The sequence below is a fragment of the Theropithecus gelada genome, chromosome 17 (genome assembly GCF_003255815.1).
Source record: "Theropithecus gelada isolate Dixy chromosome 17, Tgel_1.0, whole genome shotgun sequence".
NCBI classification, from domain to species: Eukaryota; Metazoa; Chordata; class Mammalia; order Primates; family Cercopithecidae; genus Theropithecus; species Theropithecus gelada.
Genome location: NC_037685.1, coordinates 72,206,811 through 72,229,932, shown reverse-complemented (window position 1 = coordinate 72,229,932; position 23,122 = coordinate 72,206,811). Strand labels below are relative to the sequence as shown.

The window sequence follows — 23,122 nt, the reverse complement described above, 5'->3', positions numbered from 1 at the left end:
CTACAGAAAAAAAATACAAAAATTAGCTGGTGTGGTGGTGCATGCCTGGAGTCCCAGCTCCTCAGGAGGCTGAGGTGGTAGGATTGCTTGAACCCTGGGGGGTTGAGGCTGCAGTGAGCTGTGATCGCACCACTGAACTCTAGCCTGGACAACAGGGTGAGACCCTCTCTCTAGAAAATGAAAATTAAAATAATAATGGAGTAATTTAGTGGGGAAACTTCAGCTCCTAGTTAGTTCCACAGATGTGGCAAGTGCTCAGTAAATAACTGATGGAGGAGGTTAGATAAGTATACAGATAATTATGATATAATACATAGTGTGATACATGCTCAGAGGGGACTAAGCCAGGGATCATAAGTGTTTGATGGTGTTCAAAATCCACATCTGAGTTTGTGTGAGGGGAATAAGGAAAGGCCTCCTGTGGGAGGCAGCATTCGAGGTAAACTTTGAAGGCTGGTTAGGCTTTTGCTAGTAGAGACAGGGACGGGGACAAGGCATTGAGAGGAAGCAAGCAGGAGCAGAGGTACACCAACAGTTACTAGCACATTTTAACGGAGCTGAGGTTGCCAGTAGGATAAGAATGGGTGTGAAAATAGATTAGGGTCTGTAGTGGAAAATGTGTTTTTACTATCCTCCCGATGCCTAGTGTGCCTCCAATGGCTCATACTTAGGAAGAACCAGACCTCTCACCTGCAGAGAGCTGGAAGTGTCTGGGGACATATCCTCCTCCAGCTCATAGACTGTACTGTCAGGAGTGTAACTTTGGAGGCAGGGGCTTTGACTTGTTTTCCTCTGTATCATCAGACTTGAAGCAGGGCTTGGCACCTGGTAAACATTCAGAGAACATTTGAATGAATGAATGAAAATCAAGAAGTGGCAAAGTCTGTACAAAGCAAAACAAAGTTTATTTTACGAAGACCCTTGACAAGGAGATTTTGGAAGCCCCCTTGATTTGGAGCTAAGGAGTTTAGTTAGGGAAAGAGATTTCTGGTAATACGAGCAATGTTTTAATGAAACGAATTTGGTAGTAACGTGCAGGTTGAACTGGAGGATGGAAGGATTATATCTGTGGTCTCTGTCTCTACTGTCCCTTTCTTGTTCCCTCTCCATTAGGCCTTGACAAAGGTAACAGACTTCTAGCAGTCCAATAATAATCTCCTAACAGCTCTCCTTGCTTCTACTCTCTCCCTAAATAGGGTGGTGGCAGCAGAATAGAAAGGATCAGATACAAGAGATAACACTGAAGGAAAAATCTACGACTTCAGAAAGTAAATATTTCTAACAGAAATAGAGAAGTTATGAAGCACAGATTTTATTGGAGGGGACTGGCAGTTTTTACTCTTAGCATTGGCCAGCTAGTAAATTTATTGCATACCTGCATGTGTCTGTGGCTTTTGAACTCTGAAATTGTGCATTGACTCCATGAACAAGTTAATACTATGAGACTGCCACCCTGTGGACAAAATATCAATACTAAAACCATCAAGAATTAAAGTTTCATTCATTTGTGATTTACTGTTTTAGAACTGGCTTTGGTTCTTCCACGTTGGTGCGCGCAGTGATGCTCATGAAATAGAAAGCTTGAAATTAGTTTGTTCTCTGAACTTTTTCTGAGGCTTTTAAATAAAGGGAATCTAAAATGGAACCAGTAGTTTTAGAAAGCTGCAATGATTCAAGAATGCTTTTTAGATGGTACTTCTTTGCTCCAGAAATTTCATGTGAAAGGATTGATTTTTTAAAATATTGTGGCATGTAGGCCTGTTGTGAAATAGTCTTTTGTCCCTTTTGTTGTACTGATTTTTTTCATCCCATTTTATAAGACATATGGTATTATCCTTGAGAGTTGTATTTTTTGAGAAATATATCAAACATCCCACCATACCCTTTTTTGGCTAAGTGAAAGTGGCCTTCTTGCCTTGTTTTTTTGTGGATTTGGTTTTAGTTGTTAAAAGTTCTCTCTGTTTTGGACGGATTGCCTTAATTGTATTTATACAAATGAGTTTAGGTTATATTATGCTACTTATTTAGAAGGACACTCTGCTCACAAATTATACTATTTTGGTAGTTTCATAAACTACCTTGAATCAAAATAAAATGGTGATTGTGAAATACTTATTTGCTCACTGCAGCTCAGGAAATGTTTCAGTTTTGGACTTATGACCAAATAAAACTTTCCCAAGAGATGAGCTGTTTACAGCCAATAATGTTATGAATGTCTTACACACTTGAATTCCCAGAGGTGTCAGAAGGGGTGGGATAGCCATTTAGGGCTTGAAATTTGTGTCACCAGTAAAGCAGAAGTGGGCTGAAGCAGCCTTCTGAGGTCAGCAATTGTGCCTTCATTAAGAAGGTGATGTCCACACTGAGGAGAACAGATGAATCATTGATTGACCCCCTTGCCACTGATGCTTCACCATAGGGACCTGATACTTCACCATAAGGACCTTACATTTTGGTAATGTACTAATGGTCAACTATAATGTTAATGATCTTAATTTTTTTTTTTTTTTTTTTGAGTCGGCGTCTCACTCTGTTACCCAGGCTGGAGTGCAGTAGCATGATCTTGGCTCACTGCAAGCTCCGCCTCCTGGGTTCAAGCAATTCTCATGCCTCAGCCTCACAAGTAGCTAGGATTACAGGCATGCATCACCATGTCCGGCTAATTTTTGTAGTTTTAGTAGAGATGGGATTTCACTGTATTGGCCAGGCTGGTCTCGAACTCTTGTCCTCAAGTGATCCTCCTGCCTCAGCCTCCCAAAGTGCTGCAATTACAGATGTGAGCCACTGTGCCTGGTGATTTTCATTATTTAAATATTTCTCTGAGACAGTTCTTCTGAAAAATGTAGTTTGACAAATGCAATAAACTTTAAGTGTTTGGTTTTATTTAACCTTTTCAAAGTAAATATATGGAGTTGTGGGTAACTTTTCAAAATTATTTTTTGCTAACATGTATATCTTATATTCTACAAACAGCACTGTGTAATTGTAAGTGAAGTAGACTATGATGAAAGTGCACATGTTTATGTAGGTCTACAAGGTAAATTGCCATATAATTTAAATTATTTAGATTAGGTTAGTATTATTTAGATACAGTTTAAGACAAGTAACTTACTTTCTTAACTTTATTTTTAAGTATTGACTCATTTATTTATTTATTGAGACAAGGAGTCTCTCTGTCTCCCAGGCTGGAGTGCTGTGTGATGATCATGGCTCACTGCAAACTCTAAATGCTGGGTTCAAGTGATCCTCCCGCCTTGGCCTTCTAAAGTGCTGGGATTACGGGTGTGAGCTACTGTGCCTGGCCAAGGAAAGTAACTTTCAGAATACTTGGTGATCTAGTTACTCTTCACCTAGGTATTGAATGAAGAGTCAGTAAACTTGAAGATATATTTGTTTTCTAACCTTCTTTAATGGTTTTGCTATGATATCCTTTTTAAAACTATAAATGACAATGAACTTATGTAATGTAAATACATTTTTAGTTTAATATTTAACCAACACTTAAGAAACTTTATCACACAATATCTTTCTATATTTTTATGCTATAATGGTTACTATTTCAAGATTAATGGAAGTGTTGACTCCTGAGTTCATTTTCACAAATGTAAATACTAAAACATTTTCTTCTTTGAAAAGTAATTCTGGCCAGGTGCAGTGTCTCACGCCTGTAATCCCAGCACTTGGGGAGGCTGAGGTGGGTGAATCACTTGAGGTCAGGAGTTCGAGACCAGCCTGGCCAACATGATGAAACCCCATCTCTACTAAAAATACAAAAATTAGCTGGGCATGGTGGTGCATACCTGTAATCTCAGCTACTTGGAGGGCCGGTCAGGAGAATCACTTGAACCTGGAAAGTGGAGGTTGCAGTGAGTCAATATGACGCCATTGCACTCTAGCCTGGGCAAAAGACTGAGTGAGACTCTGTCTCAAAAAAAAAAAAAAAGAAAAAGAAAAGTACTTCTAATATAGATGACTTGAACTTTGAAAAAGCAGTAGCAACTATTCTATAAATTTTGTGTGTATGCAAACTTGAAAACATCTTTTATTTTTGGATGCAGACTAATCACTATTGAATACATAACCTTTGATTTAAAAGATTTTTGTGCTTTATTTTAAATTTGTGGGAAGGTGTCTAGCCTAGTGACTTTTTGATCCAGAGAATCATTCTAGATTGTCTTAAATATTTATTTGTGGTTTAATCTTATTACTTAAAGTTTTTTGAATTTAGAGTCCAGAGACTAAGATACATTTCTGATTTAGGATGTGTTGATATATTGCTCTATATGAAGCTTTTTTTTTTTTTTTTGAGATGGAGTCTCGCGCTGTGTCACCCAGGCTGGAGTGCAGTGGCGCGATCTCAGCTCACTGCAAGCTCCGCCTCCCAGGTTCACACCATTCTCCCGCCTCAGCCTCCGAGTAGGTGGGACTACAGGCGCCCGCCACCACGCCCGGCTAGTTTTTTGTATTTTTAGTAGAGACGGGGTTTCACCATGTTAGCCAGGATGGTCTCGATCTCCTGACCTCGTGATCCACCCGCCTCGGCCTCCCAAAGTGCTGGGATTACAGGCTTGAGCCACCGCGCCCGGCCTATATGAAGCTTTTTTATCCGTTTTCAGGTTGTGTGTGTGTGTGTGTGTGTGTGTGTGTGTGTGTGTTTCATTTTCAGTTTTAATCAAACATTTAATTCAACTTTTCAAGGTTGTGATGGGATTCATTTTACCCCTGCTGTTCAAACATCTGTGTTTATCATTGATACACTCTAATGCCAAGGTGCACAGAGCTGAAATAGAAAGGAAAGGTACAGCCACAGGCAAAGAGAATGGGAGAAGGTGTCCCGGTGCATGAATTGGGGGCGGTAGTGAAGGAGGAGTATCCTGAAGGGAGGCAAAACATAAGCTTGCTTAAGGAATTCGGAGCTCCATGCAGGCAGGTTTCATCAGAGAATTTCAGATATGAGTGGGAATGCCTTTCCTTTTTTTTTCCTTTGTTTTTATGCCATTTCAGTGGCATAACATGAACTACAATGTTACTGTCCCTTAAAATGCGACTTTGAAAAACTGTTTTTTCTTTTGCATTGCCATTACCTTCTAGAAGGTTATCTGTTTATAGAACATATTTTTAGAGGGCTTTTTGCCACAAATTTGTAGGAAAATGAAGGCACATAAAGTTTATGTGAAAGCAGTCACAACCTGATACTCATTAGAATGGGTCCTACTAAAACAAAACAAAACAGAATATAACAGGTATTGGCAAGGATGTGAAAAAATTGAAACTCTTGTACAAGAATGCCTGTGTTGGTGAGGATGTAAAATGGTCTGGCCATAATGGAAAACAGGATGGCACTTTCTAAAAAATTTGAAAGAGGCCAGGCGCAGTGGCTCACGCCTGTAATCCCAGGACTTTGGGAGGCTGAGGCGGGTGGATCATGAGGTCAGGAGTTCGAGACCAGCCTGGCCAATATGGTGAAACCCCGTCTCTACTAAAAATACAAAAATTAGCCGGGTGTAGTGGCGGGTACCTGTAGTCTCAGCTACTTGGGAGGCTGAAGCAGAAGAATCACTTCAACCTGGGAGGCGGAGGTTGCAGTGAACCGAGATTGTGCCACTGCACTCCAGACTGGGCAATAGAGCAAGACTCTGTCTCAAAAAAAAATTTTTTTTTGAAAGAGAATTATCATCCAGCAATTCTACTTCTTGATATATACTCAAAATAATTGAAAACAGGGTCTCAGAGATATTTGTACACCGTTGTTCTTAGCAACATTACAATAATAAATACTTATTATGTTACCAAAAGGTAGAAACAACCCAAAGATCAATCAGTGGATGAATGGTTAAATAAAGTATGTTGTGTACATACAAGGAAATGTGATTCAGCCTTAAAAAGGAAGGAAATTCTGACACATGCTACGTAACCTTGAGGACATTATGCTAAGTGAAATAAGCCAGTCACGAAGAAGATAGTACTACATGATTCACCTTATATGAGGTATCTAGAATAGTCTCACAGAGACTTAAGTAGAATGGTGGTTGCCAGGAACTGCGGGTAAGGGAGAATGGAGGGTTACTGTTTAATGGATACAGAGTTTCAGCTTTGAAAAATGAGAAGAGTTTTGTTGCACCACAATGTGAATGTACTAAAGACTATTGAACTGTGTACTTAAAAACGATTAAGATGATACATTTTGTTCTACTTTACCCCAATTAAATAATTTTAAAAAGCAGATTTCAATTTGTATTTGGATACTGTATGCTCATTATTTATGAGTGTAAAGAGCATCTGTAATGATGCAGTTTCTTATTTCACCAATATGTGAGTGTTAGGTGCTGGGATAAAACAATGATAAAACCTGACAAGCTCCTCATGAAGCTTACAGTTTAGTGGGAGAGACAGACATTGATTGAACAAGTAAAAAGTGTGCTTAAGTGTACATGCATGGCAGGGAGACCCCTAGCAAGTTGTGGGGAAGGGCTGGATTGAGAAGGCTTCCCTAAGGACATGATGTTTCTGTAGAGACCCAAAGGATGACTAAGCCTTATATAAGAGAAAGGGAGAAAAGGGAAGACAGAGTAGATTGAGGGAGTAGCATTTTGCAAATGCTCTGCAAGGAAGAAAGGGTATACTTTGGGAAATGAAAGGCCTGGAGGGCAGTAATGTAGAAAGTAAGATGTGATGGGAGATAAGGCTGCAAGGTATCAAATAATATAAGACATTCTAGGCCATGTTAAATATTTTGATTTTTATCTTCAGCAGAGTGGGCAGATATTGATGGGTTTTAAATGAGGGATTATGGAGGTGGAATGGCATAGGAGCAAGAAAAATGATGTACTTTTTGGTACCCTTGGTCTTTAAGTATAAGCTACCTGTTTACTATGGTGTTTGAATGTTGAATGGGATTGTATATTGGCTGCCATTGTGGGCTGTTCATATGGTAAAGTGTACTTAAAGGGTGAACTTAAGGGAATTGTCAAGGGTAATTGAGGATAAGTGATTTTCACCTTGATACTGTGACTTGGTAGTTTGAAGCCTAGAAATTGCTATTTGTCTTGGGAGAGTCTGGAGTAAGAAGACTTTGAGCTTTTAGGACCTCCAGGGGTAAGTGGTGAGGAGGTGGGGCAGAGAAAACTGAGAAAGAGCTGTCCAGAATTGAGGCAAAATCAGGTGAGAGTGTTATCAGAGAAGCCAAAGAAGTGTTTAAAGTGATAGGCCTAACACAACAAGTTCTGAAAGTGTTAATTGGATTTAGCCCTGGGAGGTCATTGACTTTAGTTAGATTTAGTGGCATAATAGGGGCAGGATTAAGTTAGATTAGGCTGGGTTGAAGAATGAGTGGGAGATGAAGAAATGGAGTAGGTAAGGACAGTATATACACATCTTTTGAGGAAGTTGGGCTGTGAAAAGCAGGGAGTGAAAATGAATAGTAGTTGTAGTTGGGGTTGCAGTGTGTGACAGGGTGCCAATTCGGGTTCTTCTTTTTTTTTTTTTTTAAAGGAAAAACTTGAATTAAAAAATATCTTCGGCTGGGCGTGGTAGTTCACGCCTGTAATCCCAGCACTTTAGCAGGCTGAGGTGGGAGGATTGCTTGAGCCCAGAATTTGAGACTAGCTGGGGTAACAGTGGTATCCTGTCACTACAAAATATTAAAAAATTAGCTGGGTGTGGTGGTGTGCCCATAATCCCAGCTGTTCGGGAGGCTGAGGTGAGAAGATCACTTGAGCCCTGGAGATGAAGGCTGCAGTAAGCTGTGTTTGCACCACTGCACTCTTGCCTGGGTGACAGATGGAGACCTTGTCTCAAAGAAAAGGCTATAACCCCAGCACTTTGGGAGGCCCAGGCAGGCGAATTCCTTAAGGTCAGGAGTTAAAACTGGGCAACATGGTGAAACTTTGTCTTTACTAAAAATACAAAAATTAGCCAGGTGTAATGGCATGCAGCTGTAATCCCAGGTACTCAGGAGGCTGAGGTAGGAGGATCCCTTGAACCTGGGAGGCAGAGGTTGCAGTGAGCCTAGATCGTGCCACTGCATTCTAGCCTGTGTGACAGAGTGAGACTGTGTCTCAAAAAATATAAATAAATAAATAATATCTCCTATAGAGTCTAAGAAATATTTGAAAAGTATACACTTTACTTAAACAGGACAGAGCCAGATTGTGGAGTACATGCTGGGGGGTGGAATGCCTAGAGGTAAGGCATAGTAAGGTAGACTGAAGTCAAGATGGATAAATGTTTTGTATTGGAATTTATTCTATGGGTGCTGATAGACTAGTGAAGGTTTTTTTTTGTTTTTTTTTGTTTTTTTTTTTTTCCAAAAGGAATATTAAGGGGTAGTATTTGAGACATTCCTTTAAAAATAAATTATTCTTGAATTGGGAAATCAAATGATAGAATTGTAAAAGTTATAAGCATATACGCTGGCAATGAGTATGTCTAATAAGTCGCATAATATATGGTGGAGTCTGTTTTATTCCTTTCAGATAACATATAATCTTAATATAGGTAAAACCATTTTAATCAAAGTATGCATGATGGCATCAGTTTGTTTTTGAAAGAAATGTATTTTTGCTTTATGAAATTATTACAGACTTTACTCTTTCTTAAAGATGCTGGCATTTTTTTAAAACTTATTTTGAAATGATTTTAAGTTTAGAAAAGAGTTTCTTAAATAGCACAAAGAGGTCCTGTATATTCTTTATCCAGTGTCCACTGATGTTACCATCTTATGCAGTCATAGTATAGTGATCAAAACTAAGAAACATTGGTACAGTGCTATTAACTATAGACTATTAGGATTTTCTCAGCTTTTCCACTAATATCCTTTTGCTGTTCCAGGATCTAGTCCGAGATATACCACACTGCACTTAATTGTCATCTCTCTTCTCCCCTCAAATCTCCTTTTTGACCTTGACAGTCTGGAAGAGTAACAGTCAGGTATTTTGTAGCATGTCCCTCAATTTGATTGTGTCTCTTGTTTTCTTGTGATTATGGACTGAATTAATGAGTTTTGAGGCTACTGGAGGTTTTTTAAAATTTCATTTTATTTTTCAAATTATCATAAATTAAAGTTGACTTTTTTATGTACAGCTCTGTGAATTTTGACACGTCTAGGTTTGTGTAACCATCACCGTAATCAGGATGTAGAACAATTCATCACTTCCCAAAATCCTCATGCTCTCTCAGTAGTCACACCCTCCCCCCAATCTATATCCCTGGCAACCACTGATCTGTTCTCCATCAATGTAGTTTTGTCTCTTCAAGAAGTGTTACGTAAATGGAATCATACAGTATTCAGTGGTCCCTAACCTTTTTGGCACCAGGGACCAGTTTCATGGAAGACAATTTTTCCACAGAAGTGGGTGGGATGGTTTCAGGATGAAACTGTTCCACCCCAAATCACTGGGCATTAGATTCTCATAAGGAGCGCGTAACCTAGATACTTTGCATGCACAGTTCACAGTAGGGTTTCCTCTCCTATAAGAATCTAATTCTCTGGCTGCTCTGACAGGAGGCGGAGCTCAGGTGGTAATGCTCGCCTGCCTTGGGGTTGAGGACCCCTGCAGTATGTAACCCTTTGACCCTGGCTTTTTTCACTCAGCATAACGCTTTTGATTGTCATCTAAGTTGTATTTATCAATAGTTAGCTCCATTTTATTGCTAAGTATGGATGTACTGCAGCTTGTTTATCTGCCTCTTTTCGTTATGTATTTGAGAACATACTATGTGTCCTGGCACTATAACAAGTAATTTAAGTGAATTATTTTGTGAAATAAGGATTTTAACTGTCCCTTTCACAGATGTGAAAACAGAGGCTTAGAGAGTTTAAGTAGCTCTACATTATACAACTAGTCAGTAGTAGAATTAGGACTCAGCCTGGGTCACCCACTCCAAACCCCATATTCTTAATCATGAGGCTACACGGCTAGTTGCTAATGTTAGTTTCCTCATTTCTGTTATGACCAGAAGTGTAACTAAGAGAAGTTAAAGTTCACATTTTTTTAATGTGTCCTAAAATTCCCTTTCTTTTCTCTTTATATTTGTTTTCTCTTTTACCAAAGAGCAAAAGTAATAATAGCAGGGGTAATTTTTAAAAATCATTTTAGGAGCTAAGGGTTCTGTGATTCAGGCCTAAAGCAAAAGGTTAAGCCAAGTCAGTCATCAGTCCGTAGGACATTATGACTTAACATTTAACATTGAGTGCTTCTATTTATGAGAATTGTAACCATAATACTAAGTTTTTTCTTTTCTTTCTTGTGTTTTTTTTTTAGAAACAAGGTCTTGCTCTCTCACCCAGGGTGGGTGCAGTGGTACAACTGTAGCTCATTGTGACCTCAAACTCCTGGGCTCAGGAGAATCTTCTGCCTCAGCCTCCTGAGTAGCTGGGACTACAGGCTTGCACCACCATACTGGGCTAATTGTTTTATTTTTTGTAGAGATAGGGTCTCACTGTGTTGCCCAGGCTGGTCTTGAACTCCTGGCCTCAAGTGATCCTCTCACCTCAGTGCTGGGATTACAGGCATGAGACACTGTACCTGGCCCTGTTTTTTCTTAATCTCCTTATAAATAGAATCTTTGTTTTACAGGTAGTTAATAAATATCACTGGGTGCAGTGGCTCATGCCTGTAATCCCAGCACTTTAGGAGGCTGAGGCAGGTGGATCACTTGAGGTCAGGAGTTCGAGACCAGCCTGGCCAACATGGTAAAACCCTGTCTGTACTAAAAATGCAAAAATTAGCTGCGCGTGGTGGTACATGCCTGTAATCCCAGCTACTTGGGAGACTGAGGCAGGAGAATCACTCGAACCCAGAAGGTGGAGGTTGCAGTGAGCCGAGATCGCGCCATTGCATTCCAGCCTGGGCAAGAAACTCTGTCTCAAAAAAAAAAAAAGTAAGTAAATAAATATCAAATAAAAATAGACAGGCATTCTAAATCAGCCTACTTTAAAATAAGAGGGTTGCCCTCTATGATATTACTTTAAATTTTACTAATGGCAAAGGTAGTTGTCTTTTTTATTTTAAGAACTGAAATTTTGGTGTATTTAAGATGATCGTTTTTGAACTTTTGTGCTAACAGCCCATTTGCTGAAATATCCTACTGCTATAAGATAAAAAGAATGTTTCTAGAATGTTAGTGTGGTATTTCTGCTTTTTTTTGGAGACAGAGTCTTCCTCTGTTGCCCAGGCTAGAGTGCAGTGGCGTGATGTTGGCTCACTGCAAGCTCCGCCTCCTGGGTTCATGCCGTTCTCCTGCCTCAGCCTCCCGAGTGGCTGGGACTACAGGCGTCCGCCACCACGCCCGGCTAATTTTTTTTGTTTTTTGTTTTTTTTTGTAGAGACAGGGTTTCATGTGTTAGCCAGGATGGTCTCTGTCTCCTGACCTCGTGATCTGCCCGCCTCAGCCTCCCAAAGTGCTGGGATTACAGGCGTGAGCCACCCTTCCCGGCCATATTTCTACATTTTATTAGTGAAGCATAATATGTATAATTAAATTTTCGTGGATTTTATAAAACTTCTATGTTATTCTGGGTACCTGTTAACTTTACGTGTTACCTTAGCAAATTTTATAACAATTGGATGAGGAGACTTGATTTTTTTTTTTTTTTTTGAAGATGGAGTCTTGCTCTGTTGCCCAGGCTGGAGTGCAGTGGCGTGATCTTGGCTCGCTGCAACCTCTGCCTCCTGGGTTCAAGCAATTCTCTGCCTCAGCCTCACTAGTAGCTGGGATTACAGGCGCTCACCACCACGCCTGACTAATTTTTTTGTATTTTTAGTAGAGACGGAGTTTCACCATCTTGGCCAGGCTGGTTTTGAACTCCCGACCTCGTGATCCACCCACCTCGGCTTCCCAAAGTGCTGGGATTGCAGGCGTGAGCCACTGCGCCTGGCCAACGAGACTTGTTTTAAGTGTAGCCTCAGTTTGATTTTTTGTTCTCAGTCCTATAGATACTATTCTGAGAACTTGGAGAGGCTATATATAAAATCAAATGTCAGAACTAGAATGGATCTTCAGAATTATCAACTCTCTAGATTGTCCCAATATTTTACAAAAAAACCTGAAATCCCATAGTAGTGTGAAATAACTTGTCCACACTTACAGTTAGTTGTAGAAGCTGCATGATACAGTTCCTGCTCTCAGATACATTACTGGCTTATCAGTGTAGAAACAGACTTGTACAAAATTGACAGTAATACAAAATGGCATGTTCTAGATAGTAAAGGTACTTCTTTTCTTTTTCTTTTTCTTTATTTCTTTTTTTTTTTTTTTTGGAAATAGGGTCTTACTCTTGGTCACCCAGGCTGGAGAGCAATGATACCATTATGGCTTACTGCAGCCTCAACCTCTTGGCTTCAAGTGATCCTCCCATCTTAGCCACTTGAGTACCTGGGACCCCCCGGTGTGTACCACCATGCCTGGCTCATTTCTTTTATTTTTTTGTAGAAATGGGGTTTCATCATGTTGCCCAGGCTACTGTTGAACTTCTAGGCTCAAGTGATTCACCTGCTTCAGCTCCCCAAAGTGCTAGGATTACAGGCATGAGCCACCATGCCTGGCCAGATACAACTTTTCTTAAAAAGGCGTCACCTCCCCGCCCCCCCCCCCCACTAAAAACAAACAAACAAAAAACCCAAATCAAAAAAGCTTTATCTTTACCCTTTCACAACAAAATTACTTTATTTTTATGTGTGCGAGACAGAGTCTCACTCCTACCCAGGCTGGAGTACAGTGGCATGATCATGGTTCACTGCAGCCTCAATCTCCTGGGTTTAAGCAATCTTCCCACCTCAGTCTTCCCAGTAGCTGGGACCACAGGCACATACCGCCAAGTCTGGGTAATTTTTATTTGTTTTTATTTTTTGTAGAGACAGGTTCTCACTGTGTTACCCAGGCTGCTCTTAAATTTCTGGGCTCAAGTGATCCTCCTACTTTAGTCTCCCAAAATGTTGGATTTACAGATGTGAGCCACCACACCTGACCCAAAATTACTTTCTGTTTTCAGTTTTTCATCTCTTATTCTCTCCTAAACTTTTTCTAATCAGTTTTTTGTATTTGTTTTTACCTTTGCTGTACCATGAAAACTTTCCTTTCAAAACAACAGTGACCTCCATGTTGCCAAATTCAACTGTCGTTTTTTTCTCAGACCTTATCTAACTTGATCTGCCATCAGCATTTGGCACAGTTGCTCATTCCTTATTCTTGGAAACACACATGCCTTGTTTTTTTCCTACATTTCTGAGTACTCCTTTTAGCCTTCTTTGTTAGTTATGCCTCATCTTTCTTAATGATGCCTCATACTTCTAAATGATGGAGTGTCCCAAGAATCTGTCATTGTTACTTTTCTAACCTATAGCTTTAATATTATATACATGTTAATGTAATATAAATATATATGTATGTTAATTATTCCCAAGTTTATGATCTCTAGCCCATACCTCTAACCTGGGACTTTATATTCAACTCCAGGACTGCATATCTCATTTGGTGTCTCTAGTCTGGTAACTAATGAGCATCTGAAGCTTAATGTGTTCAGAATTGAACTCTGATATTCCTCTACCTCAAACCATTGCCATTTGTCCTCTTTCCTGTCTCAGTTTTGGTAACTGCGATCTTTCCAGTTGCTGGAGAAGAGGGGTGCCCCAGCTCCAAGAAAGAGAGAATTCACCTTTCTATCCAGGTCCTTAGTCAATTGATGGTGCCTACCCACATTGGATGAGGGCAGATCTTCCTTATGGAGTCCACTGATGGAAATGCTAATCTCCCTGGGCACTTTGGCTCACACCTGTGATCCTTGCACTTTGGGAGGCTGAGGCGGGTGGATCACTTGAGCCCAGGAATTTAGGACCAGCCTGGGCAACATGGCAAAACCTTGTCTCTCCAGAAAATATAAAAATTAGCCAGGCATGGTGATGCATGCCTGTAGTCCCAGCTATTCGGGAGGCTGAGGTGGGAGGATCACCTGAGCCTGGGAGGTTGAGGCTGTGATCAGGCTACTGCATTCAGGCCTGGGCTACAGAACAAGACTCTGTTTCAAAAAAATAAAAAAGAAATGCCAGTCTCTCTGGAAACACCCTCACCCTCACAGACATACTAAAAAATAATACTGTACCAGTTATCTGGGTATCCCTTAATTCAGTTAAGTTGACATCCGAAATTAACGATCACAAGTCCACCCCTTGTCAACTTGGCACCCACGTGGCACCCATGTGCATCTCCTTAAACCATACTTAATCTCCAAATAGAGACAATTGCGAAATTGTAGTTCTGCCTAAAATGATACAACTACCCTGCATACAACTGAAAATGCACTGATTTCTCCCCAGAAGAGGAGGTAAAGCTCTTGAATGTTGTTCTCCTCTTATATCCCACAATTTAATTATATGATGTAAAATTAACAATACTTGGCCAGGCATGGTGGCTCACACCTGTAATCCCAGCACTTTGGGAGGCCGAGGTGGGCGGATCATGAGGTCAGGAGTTTGAGACCAGCCTGGTCAATATGCTGAAACCCCGTCTCTAAAAACACAATAATAAAAATAGAAAAATTAGCCAGGTGTGGTGGCACGCACTTTTAGTCCCAGCTACTCGGGAGGCTGAGGCATAAGAATCGCTTGAACCTGGGAGGCAGAGGTTGCAGGGAGCTGAGACCGTGCCACTTCACTCCAGCCTGGGCAACAGAGTGAGACTCCATCTCAAAAAGATAAAAAATAAATTAACAATACTTAAATACTGACATAAAGTAAATACATCTTATGTTACGTAGTAAAGGAGTAAGAGGAAAGAACACAAAGATATTTGCTTTGTTATATCTATGTGTATATACACACAAATGTATTCTGAACAAAATAGAACATAGTCACGACAGTTAAAATCCTCATTTCCCCAACTGGTCAGGTGGTTATAGCTGGCATTGATAACTACCTTCATGTACTACACATTCTGTATTCTCTTTGCCTTCAGCAAACACCTTAGCTGGTCGTGGTTCTTTATTTGGTGGGGTCTTCATTCTTAAAGGGTTTGGGCTATTAGTAGACCTTCCTGGATTGGGTTGTTTTCGTTTCCCGTCGACTTATTTACAGGGCATGATAATACTAAGCGATGCCCCAAGGGATCTCCTGTATTCCAGATATGCTCTTCTTTACCTGCACTGTGAGTTAGTAGTCCAGCTTCCCATTCCTAGTTTAGATTAATCACCCCCAGCTACATTGACTCAGAGGCATGAGGAGCCCAAAGATGCTGGATGGTAGTTTTGACTCCAGTTCCACGGAATCATTGTTGTGTTTCCTGGTGGAAGTATTCCTCTGTCTCTGGACTAAGACTTCTAGGCCAACAGAGCATAAAGTTATGGGAACAGGAAGCAAAAATTTTGCTAGTGGGTAATGGTGAGTAGTGCCATTCCTATTTGTATTCCTTGGTTCAGGAAACAAGGAATATTGAATCCTGGCTATGGGAAAAACAGTACCATGTGGTGGATGCTAACTCAGAATGTATACAGCCTTCTAGAGAACCTAGCACCAGACCTGCAAGGTATTATCACCTAGCTGGCACTGTAACTGCATCGTCTAAGGTCCATTTCAACATCCTGTCAAGCTGGCTGCTTCAGGATGGCAGGGAACATGGTAAGACCAATGAATTCCATGAGCTTGAGCCCATTACCCCACTTTTGTGACTGAGATAAGTTCCATGGACGGAAGCAGTGCTGTGTAGAATGCCGTGATGGTAGATAAGGCGTTCTGTGAGTCCATGGATGGTAGTTTTGGGAGAAGCATTGCATGTAGGAAAGGCACATTTGTATCTAGTGTCTGTTGCAGTAAGAACAAACTGCTGCTCCTTCTGTGATGGAAGCAGCCTAACGTAGTCAACTGGCCACCAGATAGCTGGCTGATCACCCCAGGGAATGGTGCCATACTGGGGGCTCTTTGCTGGTCTCTGCTGCTGGCAGATTGGGCACTCAGCCATGGCTATACCCAGGTGAGCTGTAGTGAGTGGAAATCCATGTTGCTGAGCCAGTGAATAACCTCCATCCCTGCCACCATGTCCAGGATTAGCCCCCTGGGCAATGACAGGTGGCTGGGGAAAATGGCTGACTGGTATCCACAAAACAGGTCATGCTATCCGCTTGATTATTAAAGCCCTCCCCGCCCCCCCAGCTAAGGTCACCCTTTGGTGAGTATTCACATGAGACAAATATCTTCACGTCTGTTGCCCAGTTAGGAGAGATCTCTTCTGCCCCAAATTTCTTTGTCACCAATTTTCTAGTTATGTTCCTTCGAAGTCCCTGAGCATCCTGTCAAACCATTGTCAATAGCCCATGCATTGATGTATAATCACACATCTGGCCATTTCTCCTTCACAGCAAAGTGCACAACTGGGTGTGCTGCCGTTAAGTTCTGCCGACTGGGAAGATTTCATGACTGGATGTTCCAGAAAAAGGGCTGTAGCACTGCAGCTGTCCGCTTTTGGGTGGTGCTCGCATATCATGCAGAACCATCTGTAAACAAGGCTCTGTCAGCTGATTGTAGAATATTCCTCATGAGGCCAGAGGTACAATCTGGGTGAGAAAAGATAGTATAGCGCCAGGAACCATGGGCATTTGGGCCATTTCATGTAACTTGTGCCTTTAGGACCTACGCAGGCCCAATCACATATATGTTACCTCGGTTTGATGATGGAATGGTGCTATGCACGCCCAGCCTTGTGGCTTCGAGTGGGTCAGGTAACACCCACTTCATGATAGACAAGTGGATTGCATAACTTGGTGGCCCGTGGTGAATGTTCAGTTTCTACTAAGGTCCAGGAGCAGGTCAAGAGCTGTCTCTCAAAAGGGAAGTATTACCTGCAGATGATGGCAAGGTCTTGCTCCAAAATCCTACAGGCCTGTGCTGTGATTCACCTATAGAGAGAGGCCTGCCAACTGCTGATACCTCAAGTACCATTGGATCTCCTGAGTCATAGGCCCAGGTGGCAGAGCAGCTTGCAGAGCAGATTTGTTACAGATTTGTTACAGAGCCTTCTATTCTGGATCCTACTCAAAACTAGCGGCTTTTCTGGTCACTTGGTAGTTGGGCTGGAGTAACACTTAAATGAGGAATGTGTTGCCTCCAAAATCTAAATAAACGACTTAAGTATTGTGCCTTTTTCTTGGTAGTAGGGGGGGCCAGATGCAACAATTTATCCTTTACCCTAGAAGAGATATCATGATATGCCTCACACCAATAGACCCCTAGACATTACACTGAAATAGAAGGCCCTTGAATTTTAGTCAGATTTATTTCCCAGCCTCTGACATGCGATGTGTTATCATTAAACCTAGAGTAGTTGCTACTCGTTGCTCATTAGGTCCAGCGAGCATAATGTCATTGATATAATGGACTAATACGTTACCTTGAGGGGAAAGGTGATCAAGATCCCTGTGAACTAAATTATAACATAGGGCTAGGGGGTTGATATATCCCTGAGTTAGGACGGTGAAGGTATTTTTGGCCTTGCCATTTGAAAGGAAACTGCTTCTGGTAGGCCTCATGGACAGGTATGGGGGAAAAACGCGTTTGCCAGATTGATAGCTGTATATGACAAATACCAGGAGATGTGTTGAGGCTAAAGAATGAACTCATATCTGGTACAGCAGCTGCAAATGGAGTCACCACTTGGTTAAGCTTATGAGAATCCACCATGATTCTCCTAGATTCATCTGTCTTCTGCATAGGCCGAATAGGGTTTATTTATCATGAGTGTGTCTCTTTTGTTTGCTGCATAGCAAGGGGCTAGAACAGTACCTGGCACATAGTAAGTGCTGAGTAAATATTTGTTAAATGAATGACAGAGTCCCTCAAATCAGTCACTAACTTGACATTGGGAAGTCACTTGGTACAGACCTCTTATCTCTATTTTTAAAGTGAGATTGGATTGGATTCGTGTTTTAAGCTTTCCTACAGTGAAGACTTAAATGTATGGAGTGTCAAGGTTCCTTGAAGGCTTTATAAGAATTCAGCTGCTTAAGTAAAAACTTTAGAAACCACTGGACTGGATAAAGTATCTCTAAGGTCTCTTCCAGTTCTGCGATGGTCAGTTCTCACAGTAATTGTAAGTGGGGCTGTTGAGGAAATCCTTCTGCAAAAGAGGCATTGAAATTGAGACTTGATGGATGGATGTTCATTAGGCAGAGGTCGGGGACAGGATGGGAAATAAGGCAAGTGCTTTTCAGGCTCAGGGAAGAGTTACAAGGAAGTGAGACAAATAGGAATGGGACAATTCAGGAAATTTCCGTACAGCTGTCAGGGGCTGGGGAGTGAGGGGGAGTCAGGAAGATAGGGCTGGAAAAGTCAGGGAAATTAAAAGTCAGATTGTGAAAGCCTTGAACACCGTAATAGTCTGGCTTTTAATTTTGCCTCTAAGAAGTCAGTTATTTTTATTTCTTTTTGTTTTTTGGGCCGTAAGTGATAATCATTTCACTCTCGGAGTTGTTCTTAAGGAAGACTTCTCTAATAGCAGAGTGATAGGTGAATTTAAAGTAGGCAGTTGGTGGTAGAGAAACAGGAGGAGACTGTGATATTATTTTTCTGTGATATGATGAGTACTCTTTTACCTGAAGAGTAGCAAAGGAGGAGCTTAAGTTTCATTCTAAACTCAGTATAAAAATTAGATTTCCTCTCTGCAACATTTAGAGATTATTGAATAGTAGGTTAGCAAATGTCTTTGAGTGACTGCTGTGTGAAGAACAGTAACTAGATAGATGCAGGGGCTACATAGAAACGGAGCAGTGGTGGCCGTGTGTGGTTGTTCACGCCTGTAATCCCAGCACCTTGGGAGGCTAAGGCAGGCAAATCACTTGAGCTCAGGAGTTTGAGACCAGCCTTGGCAACATGGCAAAACCCTGCCTCTACAAAAAATACAAAAATTAGCCAGACATTGTGGTGCACACCTGTAGTCCCAGCTACTCAGGAGGCTGAGGTGGGAGGATCGCCTGGGAGGCGGAAATTGCCATAAGCTGAGGTGCCAAGGTCCTGTCACTGCACTCCGGCCTGGGTGACAGAGCAAGACTCTGTCTCAAAAAACAAAAACAACTGTCCCCCGCCCCCCAAAACAAACAAACAAAAACAGCAGTGGTTCTCATAAGCCTGACCTCCACCTGTACTACTGAATCCATTTCCAGGAGTTGGCATGTGTCTTCATGAAGTTCCTTTAAGGGGTGCATTCCTGGTTACAGGCTCCTGAAGTAAAAGATAAATTATTTTTAATATTGAATTTAAAATTTAATTATGAGAGATAAAATATCTCTATACAAACAACTTGAGATTGCAGTCAGCCTATTACCTGGGAGCTTTATAAAGAATATAATCATACCATCAGTTCTTGGTTATTTTTAATATCAGAGGAAACGGTAACACCCAGAATAATACCTGCAATAGAACCTTGAATTGATCTCTATCAAGTCATAGGGGCCAAGTCATGTCTTTAAAGATATTTCAATGTTTACTAAAATCCTGATATACTACATTTTTCCCCTCAGTGAGCAGTTTTAGGAAAGTCACTCATTCATGTCTGAGTTTCTGCTGAGTTTTGGGCCCTGTCCTAGGTGATGAGAATATAGTATAGACAAAAGCCATGGCCCCTTTTGCCTTTGATAAGCTCCTGAAAATACATAGACTGTTGTCTAAGAGGACCACTTTTGGAGGGTAGTAAAATGTACCACCTAGTTACCTGTCCGTGCAGAAGTGGGAAAGAGGATTTGGTTTAACAAAGCTAGTGATAGAGCATAGAAAATTAACTATGTTTTACGTTTAAGCTCACATGTAGAAATTCTGCACAATTCTTGGAACCTGGGATTATACTTTTGAGAGGCATTAACATCAACAAAATAAATTCTGCTTGATTGAAAGATTTGTAACAATCTCAGTCTTTTAAATTTTATTTTTCTATTTAAATAGTGGGAAACATTGATTTTGATCATTTGCCATGTTAATGGTGTGATCTTTTCTTTTTCCATCTCTGATAGTGATAGCATGTTAGCTTCCAACCTATGGGATGGTTTCAAACAACGCTTTTTTTAGCCCAAGTTTCCTAGATATGGAAATTAGAGTATTCTATATTTTTGTACTAGAAGTTTTCAAATTTGAGTTCAAAGAGAAGAGGTAATGATAAAAAGGAAAAATAAGCCCTAGCACAATAAATTCTTTTTATAAATTCTGTTTCAGTGGAGGAAATAAATAGTATCTGAAATTTAGTTGGCATTTAAATTCATTCAGTTGACTCAATCTCTCTCAGCTAATAGTTCAAATATACATGTTGACAATTCCAGGAGCAGCCATGAAAGCTTTATAGTAAGATATATACTGACTTGATCCATATCTAATTTTAGAAATAAACATATCCACAGTATGTACATTTCATATACCTAAACGAGATTTCTTTTCTTTCTCTTCCTTTCCTTTCCTTTTTCTTTTTTTCTTTTTCTTTTTCTTTTTCTTTTCTTTCTTTCTCTCTCTCTCTTTCTTTGCCTCTCTCTCTTTCTTTCTCTTTCTCTCTCTCTCTCTGTCTCTGTCTCTCTTTCTTTCTTTCTGTTTTGGGGTACATGTGCAGAACTTGGAGATTTGTTACAGAACATGGGGGTTTGACACAGTCTTGCTCAGTCACCAAGGCTGGAGTGCAATGGTGCAATCTTGGCTCACTGCAACCTCCGCCTCCCAGGTTCAAGCAATTCTCCTGCCTCAGCCTCCCAAGTAGCTGAGATTACAGGTATCTGCCACCACACCTGGCTAATACCTGTATTTTTAGTAGAGATGGTTTCGCCATGTTGGCCAGCGTGGTCTTGGACTCCTGAATTTCAGTGATCCGCCTGCCTTGGCCTCCCAAAGTGCTGGGATTACAGGCATGAGCCAACGTGCCTGGCCTAGATTTCTTTTTTTTAAAGTCAGTTTTATTGAGGTATGGTTTATATGCAGTACAATTTGCCCTGTTTAGTTTTATAGCTCTATGAATTTTGACAATGTACATAAGTCATATACCAGTACCACAATCAAGATACAGAATGTTTCCATCGCCCTATAACAGTTCCTTGTCTTCCTTTGTAGTCAATCCCTTCCCCTCATTTCCAGCCCCTAGCACTGATAGGATTTCTGTGCCTTTTGTTTTGCCTTTTCCATTATGTCACATATAAATGGAATCATCCAGAGTCATAGAGTCAGTCTTATTTTGTTCAGCCTAATGCTTTTAGGTTCATCCATGTTGTCACATATATCAGAAATTCAGACCTTTTTCTGTTGCTGAGTAGTGTTCCATTATATGGATATATTATACCATTCCATTACATGGATTTATCCATTCACCCATTGCTGGACATTATTTGAGTTTTCAATATTTGGTGAATGATAAAACTGCTATATATATTTGCATAGAAGTTTTAAAATAGACATGTATCTTCATTTCTCTTGGGTAAATGCCTAGGAAGGGGATTACTAGATCATGTGGTAAGTGTATGTTTATAGAAACCACTAAACTATCTTCCAGAGTGGCTAAACTTTTGCATTCCCACCAGCAATATATGAGAGTTGTAGTTGCTCCATGTTCTCATCAATACTTGGTATTATCGGTGGTTTTTGTTTTGTTTTGTTGTGGTATTGTCACATTAATTTGCATTTCCCTATTGAGTATTGATGTTAAAATATTTTCATGTACTTTTTCGCCATCTGTGTCACTTCTTTAGTGACGTGTCTATTCAGATTTGACTATTGAAAAAACTGGGTTGTTTTCCTGTTTTTGAGTTGTGAAAGTGCTTTATGTAGTCTGGATAGCAGTATGTGGACTTATTTTAATCCTCATACTCTGTGTGGTAGATACTATTAGGCTAAATAATAGATAAATAAGTTATGATGCAGGATTGTTAAGTAACTGCCCAAGATTACATAGCTAATAGGTAGCAGAGCTGGGATTCAAACCCAAATAGATTGACTAGAATGTGTGTCAAACTGTTTGTCTTTTTTTTTTCTTTGATACTCTCATATGCAGAGATTGACTTATTGGGGCTGTGAATAGAACAAGGATCCAGTTCCTGTAGGTGATAGAATAATGCTAATAGGGACACTCCTGGGCAAAGGGATAATATCTTGTAATGGCAGCTCTGGAGTCATCTCCTTAGGAACAGCTAAGATATTTGTTTCTGTTGGAGAGGTATATAATTATTTTTCCTTTAATTCTCTTCACATTACTGGTGGCCAGAGTGCTTCTTTTAAATTATGTTTGGAATATTTGCCATTATTAAGTAATGGGGTGCTTTATATAAATGGATTTTCTCAATAGCAGAAGCTTATCCTTTTAGGTATCTGTTCTTCATAAAACATCTCACACACTTGATGTTACCCACTTTGGCTTTCGAAGGCCTGTCTTACACTAATGCTGACTTGGAGACACTTAGTGTATGGTAATATACTTAGGGAATATTACAACTTATTGACCTTATATAATGGCTTCATATGGAATACTTTTAAAGTTATATTTATTTTTAGTTTTATAAGGTGGGTTTTTTTTTATGTCATTATCAGCTCTTTCACTTTTTCTGACATCCTTTTATAATACTGTTCCCCTCTTTTACCTGTTACAATTTTTATTTCTAATTAGCCAAAAGAAGATAATCACATTGTTAGGTTTACATTAATATTATCTAAAATAAATTTCAGATATGGAAAATTACTTGGGGGGAACTTTCCAGTGAACAAGTGAATCTCCCGTGACTGCTCAGCGGACCTTGTTTCTTGGTGCATGGGCTCTGAATAGTCATTTTGTGTAAGTGAGCTAAAGTAAGCTAAATATGACATTTGACGGGAGAAAACATGATCTATATTTCTTTTTAACAAATTTTTAATTAACAGTTTGTAAAACCATGGAGATTATTTTTCAGTAAAAAGATAAACCAAGCAACGTTCAGTGTAAGAAATAAATAGGCACTTAATAGGCAGAAAGTCGGTTCACAATCGTTGCAGTTTTGCAGCATTTTGTAAAGTTCCTAAGTCAGTGACAGCTTGTGCTCTCATCTATGCCCCTGGTAAGCCAGAATAAACTCCCAACTCATTAACTAAAGGGAGCAAACCTTGCTAAATCCTATTTACTTTTTGTAAGATACCAGGACGAAGGCTGTCTA

The 23,122-nt window shown here is 40.3% G+C and overlaps 1 protein-coding gene across 2 annotated transcripts in view; it reads left to right on the top strand.

Moving 5' to 3' along the window:
• The window catches only part of ELF1 (E74 like ETS transcription factor 1), a 115,545-nt gene that overhangs the window by 5,028 nt on the left and 87,395 nt on the right, over positions 1–23,122 (top strand). Inside the window, exon 2 of one of the 2 annotated variants that reach the window (XM_025364115.1) lies at positions 22,662–22,767. The exons of the other annotated variant lie outside the window; for it this stretch is intronic. The gene's annotated coding sequence lies outside the window, so the exon portion shown is untranslated. The remainder of the gene's footprint in view (positions 1–22,661; positions 22,768–23,122) is intronic. 2 annotated transcript variants of the gene reach the window in all.